Source organism: Scomber japonicus, chromosome 23 (genome assembly GCF_027409825.1).
Source record: "Scomber japonicus isolate fScoJap1 chromosome 23, fScoJap1.pri, whole genome shotgun sequence".
Taxonomy (NCBI): Eukaryota; Metazoa; Chordata; class Actinopteri; order Scombriformes; family Scombridae; genus Scomber; species Scomber japonicus.
Genome location: NC_070600.1, coordinates 7,480,349 through 7,496,885, shown reverse-complemented (window position 1 = coordinate 7,496,885; position 16,537 = coordinate 7,480,349).

Below are 16,537 nucleotides of genomic sequence, written 5' to 3'. Positions count from 1 at the left end.
TTCAATTAGCCTGTTGACAAGGGAACACTAGAAGGTTTATTTTAGAAGTGTACTAAATCAGCTTGACCTTTGACACCTATGAAAGAAAAACCTGCAATGAAGGACTTCAACAATGGCTGCCAGTGTTTAGGCAGCTCAAACCTCTGAACTGTGTGGATTTTTTAAATATTTTATTGTTCAGAAAATGATCCCTATCAACCTACCCTCCCTATCAGGTCCAAAAAATAATCTAGACCAAAATAACAACAACAACAGATATGTGTGTATATGTTTTTCTTCAAAGCTAAAGACTTACTCCTGAAATCTCACTCATTTCTTACCAAAGCCGCGATGGGTGATCAAAGGTTTTGGGTCACTTTTCAGCTCTGTTAATATGTTCTGGTATTTTCCAACATTGCATACGGAAACATGGATTGGTAATAAGGATTTGTGGGTAGCAAGCACACTGTGATTGAAATGCTGTTGTTGCTGCAACTTCTGAATGGACACAGTTGTGTGCTGTTTGTATGGATCTAATAATATAGTGATTATTTTAAGTAGATCCTTTTATCTCACCGGAATCATTGACGAACTGTCTCCATCTGGTTTTTCTCCGATTGTACTGCCACTACTCAGCCTGTCACATCATTAATAACAAAAGCTGGTTTTATGGTTGGCAGTTTTACTGGTGAAATAGTCATTCAGGGCTCCAGATGGGTTTTAGGAACATGACTGAATAGAATATAAAGACCTCCAGACAATGTCAGATCAGTGATTAGTCAGAGAAAATACTGCCGCATCATTTTTTATTTTGAAAAGGCTTGTGTGTGATATGACACAGTTTCTCCTCAGTATGTGAATTATAACAAAGACGAAATGAAGGCTTGTCAGAAAAACTGTGAGAGTGCTGCTTTGTCCTTGATGTACTAGAAACTGCACTGAAATGTAAAGTTTGAGCAGGGCCAATAAACTAATTCACTTTAATTCTCTAAACCTCCGCTGCAGTTCAGCAGCTTTGCATATTGTTTCTAATTGTAATTTCTAATTTTTTTAAATGAATAATTAAGCGTCTAGTTTCATTATTCCCTCAGTCTGCTGTATGTACCTGCATTCTGAAATCATCAACTCTGCAAGAGTCCCTTTACTGTAGTTTTTTTGGTGAGTTTACCCTCAAGCTGATTTTTTTAATTTTTCAATAGGAAGATTCAAGTAGACACATTAACAAATCTGCACTTTACACACTTTTGAAGGGGTGGGGCGATGGGGGGGGTGGTGGTGGTGGGGGGGGGGGGGGGGGGTAATGGCTTGGAGTGGACAGTCCTATTGTAAGCTGTTGTATAATACTGTAATAACACTGCAATAAAAACCGAGAGATTTTTGTTTCGTTGAACAGTTCATTTTGTGCCTTTGTTTCACAGTGGGTGCTATTTCTGACTGAATGGAGGGAAATAGATGAATGAAGAGGAAAAAGAGGTAGACGAGGAAAACAAGAGGGACAGGAAATACAGAGCAAGTTGGATCATTTATCATGTCATCCCGGCTGAAAATGAGGAGATGACCTCATTTGCCTGCAGAGCGACACTGACACATGAGGATGATGGAGTCACACTGGATCTGAGTGACAGGACAGGAGGTAATGGCTGTCATATTTACCGCAAATGAAGAAACACCTCAACTCCAATCACATTTACACTGATAATCGAGGTATTAGTCTTCACTGCCTGAAGGAGGGTGAGCACAAACAGCACACAACTTCTTCTACATTCAAACAACACAGTGCTGAATCAAAAGGCAAAGATCTTCATCAGAGGCTAAACAGGAACAATGGTTGTGTTTGCCCTTGGGTCTAATGAAAAGCACTACATACATCAAAGTTATTATTTTTATTATTATTAATGGCTTGAAAACCCACTTTTTATACACTTTCAAATATCTCACATGGCATCCCATTAAGATAATTACATCATTCAGTTATCAAACCATCATCTGTGTCATCTGTATTGTTACCTATGGCGCCATCTAGTGGTTAAATCAAAGCAGTCCAGCCAAAAGAACAAACAAAACAACTAATTCCAGGGTCATTTCTAACACATTTTATAAAAAAGAAATCAAGCAAGATGCAAATTTCAGAATGTAAACAACCCTTCAGGTGGCACAAATAACACATCCCTTTACCTTAAAAGTCTGTCCTGAATAGGGAGGCCTGAAGTTCTTAGTTTGGGTTGTGTTATTACAATTAGTGCATGTTTAACAAGGAGAATTCAGGTTATCATGGACTTTCAAATCTGAAGAGACAAATTATTAGAAAAGGGTTTTATCAAAATCAGGGCTGGGAAGATGAATATTAAAGAATTTCCATTACAACTGGTAGTGTTAGAAAATAATTGAGCTTGTTTTTTTTTAAGTAATCTTGTACTATTATATAAGATTAAATCTGAAGTGATTAAAGTGATGGATGTCATAATTAACATGAATAAAAAACTGCACATAACACTTTCTTTAAAAAAAAATATCCCCATAAAGTAAAGAGAGGATTGCATAATTTCAATCACATGGTAGTGTTGCTTTTGGTCTGCGTGACCACAAGCACGCTCTGCGATGCAAACGACAATGAAGAAAATCAGGCACCGAACAGACCGCATGCAGTATAAATCACTTATACATACAACATACCTCTTTGCATTTAAGGGTGGAAAATCAGCACCTGCTCATTTGGTTTAGTGTCGGCCCTTTACATAGTTGTGTGTTGGGGGCTGAAAGGACCAGTTGAATGTAAGTTCCAAAGACTTGCAGGAGACATTCAAAGAGGTAAGAGGGACTTTGGCATTTATCTTTTCACACATTAACAATACAAATGCTTTGAATAAAGAATAAATAAAGGAAAGATATGACAGATTGTGCACGTGAGGTAATGATTTAATGGTTAAAAGGAAAAGAAATCCTTGACCAGGAAACACACACAAAAGACACACAAAGCACACATTTGAGAAAGGACAGTTAGATTTAAAAAGGGGGCTGCTTCATACTTAGTAGTTTATGAACTTTTATAGTGTTAAAATGTCTTAAAATGTGTCTTGGAATTTGAGTTCAAAATGTGATATTTTCATGTTAAATAAAATCTGTACAGTCAATTCAGAGCTTGAAGATGTTTGTGATCCAGTTGTTTCAGCATAAATCATAACTGAAATTATTATTATCTTGCAATAAATTAAGCCATTGTAGAATTTTAAAACACAAATAAATTTTTAATGTACATAAATTCTATGAATATTATCTTTAAAGGGGCACAAAGGCACAAGGGTCACAAGTAATGGAAATGTCTATGACAGAACTTTCTGTCTTACGCTAGACATGTGTCTGACACATGAAGTCAAATGTTGATGATCACTCTTTTTGACTTGGCAGGGTTCTTTCTGGAGTGACCTAAGATCAGAGATTACCAGCATGGCTCGTCCTGAGTCTATAAACAATGTGGTGAAGTTAAACTTAGAAAATTCTAACTTCACAGGCTGTAATGAAGAGCAGTGGCTTGACATGTGGCGTGTTGCTGATGCTTTCATCTTCACCACAGGGCTGCTTGCTAACATTGCCCTGCTTTGGGTGTTTCTGAGGGAAAGGAAAACACTTTCAGCCTCACAGGTAGGTTAGTTAAGAGACTATGATATAACATTATAATATACAGTACCAGTCAAAGGTTTGTACACACTTTCTCATTCAAAGGAATGGGAGTGTGTCCAAACTTTTGACTGGCACTGTATATATTAATATAATATAATATATAAATTAAGAGTTTTTAATTTTTTTATTATTATTATTTTCACTCAAACTTCAAATTTCAAATAAAGATTGTTTCTATAATGAATCCATTATCAGGGTGTTCATTGGACTGTTGCCTTCCTACCTACATTTTTAACATACGTCCTTGTCTATTCTTCCTTTATTATACCATAATATATGTTGATGAGATTTAGGCTTGCAGTGGACACGTTTGAGTGTGTAATTTACATGGTTAACCCAAAAGGACATTCAGAGCATTTTATGGGGCCTGAGTGTCCAAGTTTGAATTTAACATGTTAGCACTTCCAAGGAGAGACTGCCCCAGCCTAGTCACTATCACAACTCCTGAAATTCTTAAAAGACTAAACTCTTTTCTTAAATCCTACCGTACTTAACTTAAAACTATGTCTAAATCTTTGTCTTCCAGGTCCTAGGTGTTAATCTTTTGGTGATGGATCTTTTCTACCTATCTGTAATGCCTTTCAACTCAATTCAAAATCAAGAGGGTGCACAGGTCAACAAAAATAATACAGGTGAGCATGAATAATAATTTGTCACAAAGCTAATCTTTCCAATGGCAGAATAGACACTTGGCCGGTTATACTTGGGGAAAAAGGGAGTGTACAGCAGCTTATACAAGCACTTATAGCCCAATGTTGCCGATGTACAATGATTGTCATATTTGTACGATAATTTTGTCACACAGTTTTCTAGCATTTAGTATTAGTAGCTGCAATCAGTCTAGGTTAATTTATTTAAAATATTTGAAACACACTTGGAGTTTAACTCACTCTTGAGTGAGGCCTTTTGGAAGAACTATAAATATATTTGATTTTCAATGATTTTGCATCGCTGTACAAACTAGAGTATGAACTATGGTGAACTCTGTCTTGCAAATGTGTTAATTTGACTAACTACAAAACACCATGTCAGTGTGTGCCTTTGAGTAAATGGAGAGCAAGTGTTTCAACATCTGTACCACAGCTTGCAGTCTGTTGTGAGACATGCTATTTAGGTCAAATATGTCTCTTGAATACATTTTATCTCACCAGTTAGCAAGCCAGCTGATGCATTAGAAAACCTTCAAACTCATTTCAATTTTCATTTCAAAAGCCAAGTACTAACCCTGTAATCAACCATTCACCAGGCGGTTCGGCCACTGACTCCAACAGTTCCTATGTCTTCCACTGCAGATCCACTGGAAGACATAGGAGTAATCCTCGGTATGTTCAACCTGATTGGGTGTCCCCTGCTGATGGCCTGTATGTGTATTGAGCGTTACCTAGCGGTGATTAGACCTGTGCTGTACATAAGACTGAGGAAGTGGGAGTACAGAATGGCTGTTTCTGCTGTGGTGTGGGTGGTCACCTTGATCTTCTGTGTGGCTGCAGGTAAGTGTTGGCTGATCGTTCAACATATGAACTTTGTGGAAATCATTACAGAGGCCTATTGCTGAGTTTGAATTAAATGACCAGGCAACAAAAATACACATAAGAAAGTTTGAGAACTTAATAAGTCAAGGTAGAGCTATACCACAGAATTGCCCACTCTTTCTGAGGACAAAAGAATATGTTCTAATTGTTAAAGGATATCGCTGGAAATGTTCAAGGTGGTATATTTACTTTTTTCATTGTAAATTTCTCAAAGAACTTCAGTACAAATTCAAGAGGTTATGGCATGTAGTACATCACGTTAGCAAAACACTGTAAATGGAACCATATTCCCAAAGATATGTTCCTCCCAGAGACTTAAATATCACACATGGTCACTGTTATTCATCTTTGCAGCTGTTTTCAAAACAAACTACCATAACTGTAATTTTCGTAGTCTAAGAATATGTCATCCATTGCAACGATGTGGCTTATTGTGTTTTAAGATAGCAACAGAGGTCTATGGCACAGAGGAATGAGATATATCAGGCTTGGGATACACACAATATTTGTAAGTAGGATCAATTCAGCATTGGTTTTGCTCTGCACATGAGAAGAAAAACAATCAACAGAATGTATTATGATAAATAAATACAACCAGTGAGGAAATATAAGTATCAAAGCAGACATTCCAAACAAACTTTTACATACTAACTAAAAACTAACTTTTTTTCAGTAAATTTGTGTTGAAAATATACCTTATTTATTAATTAATGTGAAAAGGAAACAATAAATACTGATGTTTCCTTGGTAGTAGTTTTCATTTTGAGTATATAATCAGTTTTAAAAAAAAGTTCAGAAAGCAACGTTGTCCCTGAAAACTGGAAAGTGGGGTTTTGAAATCATAATTTTTTATCTTCTTTTTTTTAACAGGTGCAGTTAGCAATACACCTCTCTTGATGGTGCCTATTTCCATCCTCATCTCCTGCCTCTTCCTCATAATGATCACCTGCCTTGGGCGTATACTCTCATCACTGTTGCAGCAAAGCCCTGCCCACCTCACACATCTTAACCAAGCCCGTTCTGAGTCACCCCTAAAGAGAAAGGCAGTGAAAAATGTGTTGTTTATTGTGGTGCCTGCAGTGATTTCTTACTTCCCAATCCTGTTGATGGTTCCCCTCATTTTATACATGAATTACTGGAATGATTCTGAACAGACTCTGTGTGATGCTGTTGAATTATGTTTTTTATTCTCCAGTTTTGGCGTGTACATAGGTCCCCTATTCTACCTGTCAAAGACAAAACAAATGTGCTGCCTTAAAGGGAAAGGAAAGACAAGTAATACATAGACACACGTGATGCAGTGATATGACAAAGTGAATTATGATATTAGCATCAGCATCATCATAGAAACATTTTAATTTTGTTTAAGTGTTTCTGTGCATTCATAATAAATAGATTACCATTTGTCTTCATTGTGTTTACTTTCTGTCTTAGATTTAGTTAGAAGATACTTAACTAAAATGATGTGAAAATATAAAGGATAAATTGATTGTTGAAGGTTCTTTTCTTCAGATATATGTTTAGATGGAAAGATCTTATCTAGCCCTACAAGCTTTATGAAAACATTTTAAGATAAGTTACATTTTGTTTGTATAACAATTTTGTAGTATAACAATTAGGGAAATAGGATAGTTTTGGTTTCATTAAAACATGCCATGTGTATTCAGTTTTTCTTGTGCTTTTGTTGTGATGTTGTAAGCTCTTTCTTTAGAAAAGATATATAAATTAAATATGACTCTGTATTTATTCCAGGATGTAACCCACATTATACCAATTTATTCCAGGTTGTTACCCACATGCCATACCAATATGGACAGACAGTCAAGTGCCTTAAAAATAATGACACCTTTATACAGTACTATATTCCCCCATGTTTCAATTATACTGCAGTTTCTCCAAAGACTAACTTTAAAACCTGTATTAAAGTAATGAGTGTACAAACACATTGAGTTGCTGCCTCTTTTTTACAATCCTCATCCCCTCTGCCTTTCTTTTATCCATCAGCACTAATTCAATGAGGAAAGACTTCATGAAAAAGTGACTATTCAGATAAGAAAAATACAACTATTTTTAAAAATATAATTTAAGTAAAATAGTTGACATTACTTTAATAAGCAGGTATAATAATGTGTATTATTGTTTGCTCTAAAATCTCGCTAAAACCTACTCTAAAGTGAAGTTTAAATGCTCTGCATCAAACCTGTAAACTGAAAGACAAGTTCAGAAAACAACAAACACAAAAAGGAATTCAGACAATTACTGAAAAACTGTTTTACTTTAAAAGACTTCAACTTCCTTTCCTTGTTACAGCAGATACATAAACGACAATTTGCACATACAAATATCAAACATTTTATCTTTTGATAGCAGGGCATATTCAATACTCCTAAGTGTCCATTTCAAATGGCACTGATGGCAACAGCAAATATTGTCTAGTACCAACTGTTGTTGCTTTAAAGCCACAAAGAGCGCATAATGGTTCATTTACAATTGAACAATGTCAGAAACAACATGTGTTCAAGGCTTCACAATCACATTATGCTTTCAAGATTAGAGGAACCAGTGATATAACCACAGTTTACATGTGCTGCATGAAGGCCTGTCACTGAGTTTAAAAGTAAAATCCACCCACACATACTCAAGCACTGTTAATATTAATCCAAATTACATTTCAAGGGATATTTTGTAATAAAAATTTAATTTACTTTTTGATGAACTCTTTCCATCTGTCTGCCAATGCCAGATAACTGTCATTAACCTACTGATCTTGAATTTGGGTTTTTCTGAAAACATGTAAATAGCTTGAAAGCATAATTATTCCTCTGTGGATATGATTCTGCACAATATTTGGCTCAGAATTACACCCATCTTGCAGCTGTATTGCATTCTGGTCTTTCTACACAAGTAGTAGGTGCCTCAAAAACAAATTTATAGAGAAATACATTGTATAACCCCAATAGGTGTTTTCTGAAAACAATGTTGAGATGCTCCGGGTGGAATTTTCTTTTACAAGAGGCTGTTGTGGTAATGGGACATTCAGAAACAACATTTTCATCTCCCTAGCAACACAAATACAATGTCTAATTTCTGTGCAGTGGTAGGCTGTTCAAATACTAGTATAGGGCAACAACTAGAGAGAGGGTAAGACATGACACAACAGCAATAAAATATTTTCCCCTAAAAACATGTTGGCTTGTCCCTTGTTAACACTGGAAAACATTCTCCATACCATCCAAGGTGGACCTTCCATATTTTCCCAGGAGCTCAGTGTGGATTACGTTCACAGAACTGTCTGGAGTACAGTAAGTATGGGATATATGAACACAGTATAGGCATAGTAGGGCTCAGTCCTTTAGTGCACATTCAGTATGAAAACAGACATTTTACAAGCTTGAAGAGAAATGGTTACCTCCCCTGATTTTGGACTTTAATTCAACAGATGTGATTTTTCACTAAAAGTTGAAAATTAGAAATGATCTGTTATCCCATTTATCTGATAAAAGATTTATCCAAATTTGAGATGTCTGCAGGTGGGCATCACAACTATTGTAGAAGCCATGGCCATATATGCAAATGACACAATAAGAACTTAACCTTAAGCAAAAAGTTACTTTTCAACGTGGGAATAACCTGTGTCGAAGGGATGAAATTCTGAAATTTAATGGGTTTATGCAATTTATAACCCAAACCAGAGAAACTAACGAGATCACACAGATTTGGGTTGATTGTAAAGCTAGGTGTCATTTCAACTGTCTGTCCTGGGACCAAAAGTGTAAACAAGAGTCATTCTTCAAGCATTTATTTCATTCAAATTAGTCACAGGACAGAGTCTTCTCCATTAAGACATGATTAGAATAAGCCATAATATTGATAATTGGAGTATACCTGGATCAGACCTGGTGCGAGGCCTAAGGCATCTCCATGTTTGCACATCATAGAGTCTGGAATTCTTACTGAAGGAAAAGGAATAGACGTCCTTTGTAGCCTTGTCAATACTTACTGGACATGATATCAGACAGAAGAGTATTCTTTTAAAATGACTTCAAATGTGTCGGCAGGGGACCTTTTAAAAACAATAAACAAATGGAACAATTAGAGACGTATGGCCAAGTTCTCGGCAAACGACATGAAAACGGCACAAGAGCATTTGAGAGGGGCGAAATGAATACTTGTCAGACAAACTGTGAGAGGGCTGCTTTGTCCTTGATGTACTAGAAACTGCACTGAAATGTAAAGTTTGAGCAGGGCCAATAAACTAATTCACTTTAATTCTCTAAACCTCCGCTGCAATTCAGCAGCTTTGCATGTTTCTAATTGTAATTTCTAATTTTCTTTGAATAATTAAGCGTCTAGTTTCATTATTCCCTCAGTCTGCTGTATGTACCTGCATTCTGAAATCATCAACTCCGCAAGAGTCCCTTTACTGTAGTTTTTTTGGTGAGTTTACCCTCAAGCTGATTTTTTTTTATTTTCAATAGGAAGATTCAAGTAGACACACTAACAAATCTGCACTTTACACACTTTTGACGATGGGATGGGGGGGGGGGGGGGGGGGTTAACGGCTTGGAGTGGACAGTCCTATTGTAAACTGTTGTATAATACTGTAATAACACTGCAATAAAAACCGAGAGATTTTTGTTTCGTTGAACAGTTCATTTTGTGCCTTTGTTTCACAGTGGGTGCTATTTCTGACTGAATGGAGGGAAATAGATGAATGAAGAGGAAAAAGAGGTAGACGAGGAAAACAAGAGGGACAGGAAATACAGAGCAAGTTGGATCATTTATCATGTCATCCCAGCTGAAAATGAGGAGATGTCCTCATTTGCCTGCAGAGCGACACTGACACATGAGGATGATGGAGTCACACTGGATCTGAGTGACAGGACAGGAGGTAATGGCTGTCATATTTACCGCAAATGAAGAAGCACCTCAACCCCAATCACATTTACACTGATAATCGAGATATTAGAAGTCTTCACAGCTTGAAGGAGGGTGAGCACAAACAGCACACAACTTCTCCTACATTCAAACAACACAGTGCTGAATCAAAAGGCAAAGATCTTCATCAGAAGCTAAACAGGAACAATGGTTGTGTTTGCCCTTGGGTCTAATGAAAAGCACTACATACATCAAAGTTATTATTTTTTATTATTATTAATGGCTTGAAAACACACTTTTTATACATTTTCAAATATCTCACAAAGGCATCCCATTAAGATAATTACATCATTCAGTTATCAAACCATCATCTGTGTCATCTGTATTGTTACCTATGGCGCCATCTAGTGGTTAAATCAAAGCAGTCCAGCCAAAAGAACAAACAAAACAACTAATTCCAGGGTCATTTCTAACACATTTTATAAAAAAGAAATCAAGCAAGATGCAAATTTCAGAATGTAAACAACCCTTCAGGTGGCACAAATAACACTACCCTTTACCTTAAAGGCCTGAAGTTCTTAGTTTGGGTTGTGTTATTACAATTAGTGCATGTTTAACAAGGAGAATTCAGGTTATCATGGACTTTCAAATCTGAAGAGACAAATTATTAGAAAAGGGTTTTATTATTATTATTTTTTTAAGTATCTTGTACTATTATATAAGATTAAATCTGAAGTGATTAAAGTGATGGATATCATAATTAACATAAAACATAAAACTTTCTTTAAAAAAAAATTATCCCCATAAAGTAAAGAGAGGATTGTATAATTTCAATCACATGGTAGTGTTGCTTTTGGTCTGCGTGACCACAAGCACGCTCTGCAATGCAAAGGACAACTAAGAAAATCAGGCACCGAACAGACTGAATGCAATGTAAATCACTTATACATTCAACATACATCTTTGCATTCAAGGGTGGAAAATCAGCACAAGACACCTGCTCATTTGGTTTAGTGTCGGCCCTTTACATAGTTGTGTGTTGGGGGCTGAAAGGACCACTAGTTGAATGTAAGTTCCAAAGACTTGCAGGAGACATTCAAAGAGGTAAGAGGGACTTTGGCATTTATCTTTTCACACATTAACAATACAAATGCTTTGAATAAAGAATAAATAAAGGTAAGATATGACAGATTGTGCACGTGAAGTAATGATTTAATGGTTAGAAGGAAAAAAAATCCTTGACCTGGAATCTCAAAGCACACATTTGAGAAAGGACAGTTAGATTTAAAAAGGGGGCTGCTTCATACTTAGTAGTTTATGAACTTTTATAGTGTTAAAATGTCTTAAAATGTGTCTTGGAATTTGAGTTCAAAATGTGATATTTTCACGTTAAATAAAATCTGTACAGTCAATTCAGAGCTTGAAGATGTTTGTGATCCAGTTGTTTCAGCATAAATCATAACTGAAATTATTATTATCTTGCAATAAATTAAGCCATTGTAGAATTTTAAAACACAAATACATTTTTTAATGTATATAAATTCTATGAATAGTATCTTTAAATGGGCACAAAGGCACTAATGAAAAAGAGCCAAAATAAAAACAGAAATAAACAAACAACCATTTTTAAGGATGTACAATTGTACAGTTACAAGGGTCACAAGTAATGGAAATGTCTATGACAGAACTTTCTGTCTTATGATAGACATGTCTTTACACACATTAACAATACAAATGCTTTGAATAAAGAATAAATAAAAGGAAGATATGACAGATTGTGCATGTGAGGTAATGATTTAATGGTTAGAAGGAGAACAATTCCTTGACCAGGAAACACACACAAAAGACACACAAAGCACACATTTGAGAAAGGACAGTTAGATTTAAAAAGGGGGCTGCTTCATACTTAGACATTTTAACACTATAAAAGTTCATAAACTACTGTCATGTTAAATAAAATCTGTACAGTCAATTCAGAGTTTGTGATCCAGCTGTTTCAGCATAAATCATAACTGAAATTATTATTATCTTGCAATAAATTAAGCCATTGTAGAATTTTAAATAAATGTTTTTAATGTACATAAATTCTATGAATATTATCTTTAAATGGGCACAAATACACTAATGAAAAAGAATCAAAGAGCCAAATTAAAAACGGAAATAAACAAACAACAATTTTAAAGCATGTACAATTATACAGTTACAAGGGTAACAAGTAATGAAAATGTCTATGACAGAACTTTCTGTCTTACGCTAGACATGTGTTTGACATATGAAGTCAAATGTTGATGATCACTCTTTTTGACTTGGCAGGGTTCTTTCTGGAGTGACCTAAGATCAGAGATTACCAGCATGCCTCGTCCTGAGTCTATAAACAATGTGGTGAAGTTAAACTTAGAAAAATCTAACTTCACAGGCTGTAATGAAGAGCAGTGGCTTGACATGTGGCGTGTTGCTGATGCTTTCATCTTCACCACAGGGCTGCTTGCTAACATTGCCCTGCTTTGGGTGTTTCTGAGGGAAAGGAAAACACTTTCAGCCTCACAGGTAGGTTAGTTAAGAGACTATGATATAACATTATAATATACAGTACCAGTCAAAGGTTTGTACACACTTTCTCATTCAAAGGAATGGGAGTGTGTCCAAACTTCAAAACTTCAAACTTCAAATTTCAAATAAAGATTGTTTCTATAATGAATCCATTAAATCACTGCGGACGATTTCAGGGTGTTCATTGGACTGTTGCCTTCCTACCTACATTTTTAACACACATCCATGTCTATTCTTCCTTTATTATACCATAATATATGTTGATGAGATTTAGGCTTGCGGTGGACACTTTTGAGTGTGTAATTTACATGGCTAACCCAAAAGGACATTCAGAGCATTTTATGGGGCCTGAGTGTCCAAGTTTGAATTTAACATGTTAGCACTTCCAAGGAGAGACTGCCCCAGCCTAGTCACTATCACAACTCCTGAAATTCTTAAAAGACTAAACTCTTTTCTTAAATCCTACTGTACTTAACTTAAAACTATGTCTAAATCTTTGTGTTCCAGGTCCTAGGTGTGAATCTTTTGGTGATGAATCTTTTCTACCTATGTGTAATGTCTTTCAACTTATCAAATCAAAAGGATGCACAGGTCAACAAAAATGATACAGGTGAGCATGAACGGAAATTTGTCACAAAGCTAATCTTTCCAATGGCAGAATAGACACTTGGCCGGTTATGGGAAAAGGGAGTATACAGCAGCTTATACAAGCACTTATAGCCCAATGTTGCCGATGTACAATGATTGTCATATTTGTACAATAATTTTGTCACACAGTTTTCTAGCATTTAGTATTAGTAGCTGCAATCAGTCTAGGTTATTTTATTTAAAATATTTGAAACACACTTGGAGTTTAACTCACTCTTGAGTGAGGCCTTTTGGAAGAACTATAAATATATTTGATTTTCAATGAGTTTACATCATTGTACAAACTAGAGTTTAACTATGGTGAACTCTGTCTTGCAAATGTGTTAATTTGACTAACTACAAACACCATGTCAGTGTGTTCTGCAAGCCATGCCTCACAAAAGTTGTGAGACATGCTAGTTTGGTCAAATATGTCTCTTGAATACATTTTATCTCAGTTAGCTACCAGTTAGCAAGGCAACTGATACATTAGAAAACCTTCAAACTCATTTCAATTTTCATTTCAAAAGCCAAGTACTAACCCTGTAATCAACCATTCACCAGGTGGTTTGGCCACTGACTCCAACAGTTCCAACACTGCAGATCCACTGGAAGAAACAAGAGTAATCCTCAGTATGTTCAACCTGATTGGGTGTCCCCTGCTGATGGCCTGTATGTGTATTGAGCGTTACCTAGCGGTGATTAGACCTGTGCTGTACATAAGACTGAGGAAGTGGGAGTACAGAATGGCTGTTTCTGCTGTGGTGTGGGTGGTCACCTTGATCTTCTGTGTGGCTGCAGGTAAGTGTTGGCTGATCATTCAACATATGAACTTTGTGGAAATCTTCCATCAACAGCAGATGGTGCCATTACAGAGGCCTATTGCTGAGTTTGAATTAAATGACCAGGCAACACAAATACACATAAGAAAGTTTGAGAATTTAATAAGTCAAGGTAGAGCTATACCACAGAATTGCCCACTCTTTCTGAGGACAAAAGAAGATGTTCTAATTCTTAAAGGATATCGCTGGAAATGTTCAAGGTGGTATATTTACTTTGTTCATTGTACATTTCTCAAAGAACTTCAGTACAAATTCAAGAGGTTATGGCATGTAGCACATCACGTTAGCAAAACACTGTAAATGGAACCATATTCCCAAAGATATGTTCCTCCCAGAGACTTAAATATCACACATGGTCACTGTTATTCATCTTTGTAGCTGTTTTCAAAACAAACTACCATAACTGTAATTTTCGTAGTCTAAGAATATGTCATCCATTGCAACGATGTGGCTTATTGTGTTTTAAGATAGCAACAGAGGTCTATGGCACAGAGGAATGAGATATATCAGGCTTGGGATACACACAATATTTGTAAGTAGGATCAATTCAGCATTGGTTTTGCTCTGCACATGAGAAGAAAAACAATCAACAGACTGCATTACGATAAATAAATACAACCAGTAAGAAAATATAAGTAAAGTATTAAAGCAGACATTCCAAACAAACTTTTGCATTCTAACTAAAAACTAACTATTTTTCATTAAATTTGTATTGAAAATATACCTTATTCATTAATTAATGTGAAAAGGAAACAATAAATACTGATGTTTCCTTGGTAGTAGTTTTCATTTTGAGTATATAATCAGTTTTAAAAAAAAGTTCAGAAAGCAACGTTGTCCCTGAAAACTGGAAAGTGGGGTTTTGAAATCATAATCTTCTTGTTTTTTAACAGGTGCAGTTAGCAATACACCACTCATGATGGTGCCTATTTCCATCCTCGTCTCCTGCCTCTTCCTCATAATGATCACCTGCCTTGGGTGTATACTCTCATCACTGTTGCAGCAAAGCCCTGCCCACCTCACACATCTTAACCAAGCCCGTTCTGAGTCACCCCTAAAGAGAAAGGCAGTGAAAAATGTGTTGTTTATTGTGGTGCCTGCAGTGATTTCTTACTTCCCAATCCTGTTGATGGTTCCCCTCATTTTATACATGAACTACTGGAATGATTCTGAACAGACTCTGTGTAATGTTATTGAATTATGTTTTTTATTCCCCAGTTTTGGCGTGTACATAGGTCCCCTATTCTACCTGTCAAAGACAAAACAAATGTGCTGCCTTAAAGGGAAAGGAAAGACAAGTAATACATAGACACATGTGATGCAGTGATATGACAAAGTGAATTACGATATTAGCATCAGCATCATCATAGAAACATTTTAAATAAGTGTTTCTGTGCATTCATAATAAATAGATTACCATTTGTCTTCATTGTGTTTACTTTCTATCTTAGATTTAGTTAGAAGATACTTAACTAAAATGATGTGAAAATATAAAGGATAAATTGATTGTTGAAGGTTCTTTTCTTCAGATATATGTTTAGATGAAAGATCTTATCTAGCCCTACAAGCTTTATGAAAACATTTTAAGATAAGTTACATTTTGTTTGTATAACAATTTTGTAGTATAACAATTAGGGAAATAGGATAGTTTTGGTTTCATTAAAACATGCCATGTGCTATTATAAAAATGTATATTTTAGATATAGAGCATTGTGAATCTGATAAAGAAAATAGTATTGTGTCGTCAGCATAAAGTCGAATTACAATCTCAAAAATGTGCATCTTGATACCTACTACATTTACACAAGTTTTTTTATTTTGGGGCTTTTTGACTTTTTATTTAATAGTGGGTGGCATAGAGGCTGAAAGGAAATAGGTAGAAAGAGAGAGGAATGACCTGCAGTAAAGGTACCTTGCCAGAATCAAACCAAGCTAAATTGTCTTGCTCTGATCTGTTACTTTTTACGTAACAGAATCTAGTATTCAGTTTTTCTTGTGCTTTTGTTGTGATGTTGTAAGCTCTTTCTTTAGAAAAGATATATAAATTAAATATGACTCTGTATTTATTCCAGGATGTAACCCACATTATACCAATTTATTCCAGGTTGTTACCCATATGCCATACCAATATGGACAGACAGCCAAGTGCCTTAAAAATAATGACACCTTTATACAGTACTATACTCCCCATGTTTCAATTATACTGCAGTTTCTCCAAAGGCTAACCACTCTTTTATATAAATTGACTATTCAGAAAGGATTTATGTATTCAAATGCTTATTTTGAACATTGCATAGATTATGGTTAGGCTAAATTGAATTTATCTTTAAACCTGTATTAAAGTAATGAGTGTACAAACACATTGAGTTGCTGCCTCTTTTTTACAATCCTCATCCCCTCTGCCTTTCTTTCATCCATCATCACTAATTCAATGAGGAAAGACTTCATGAA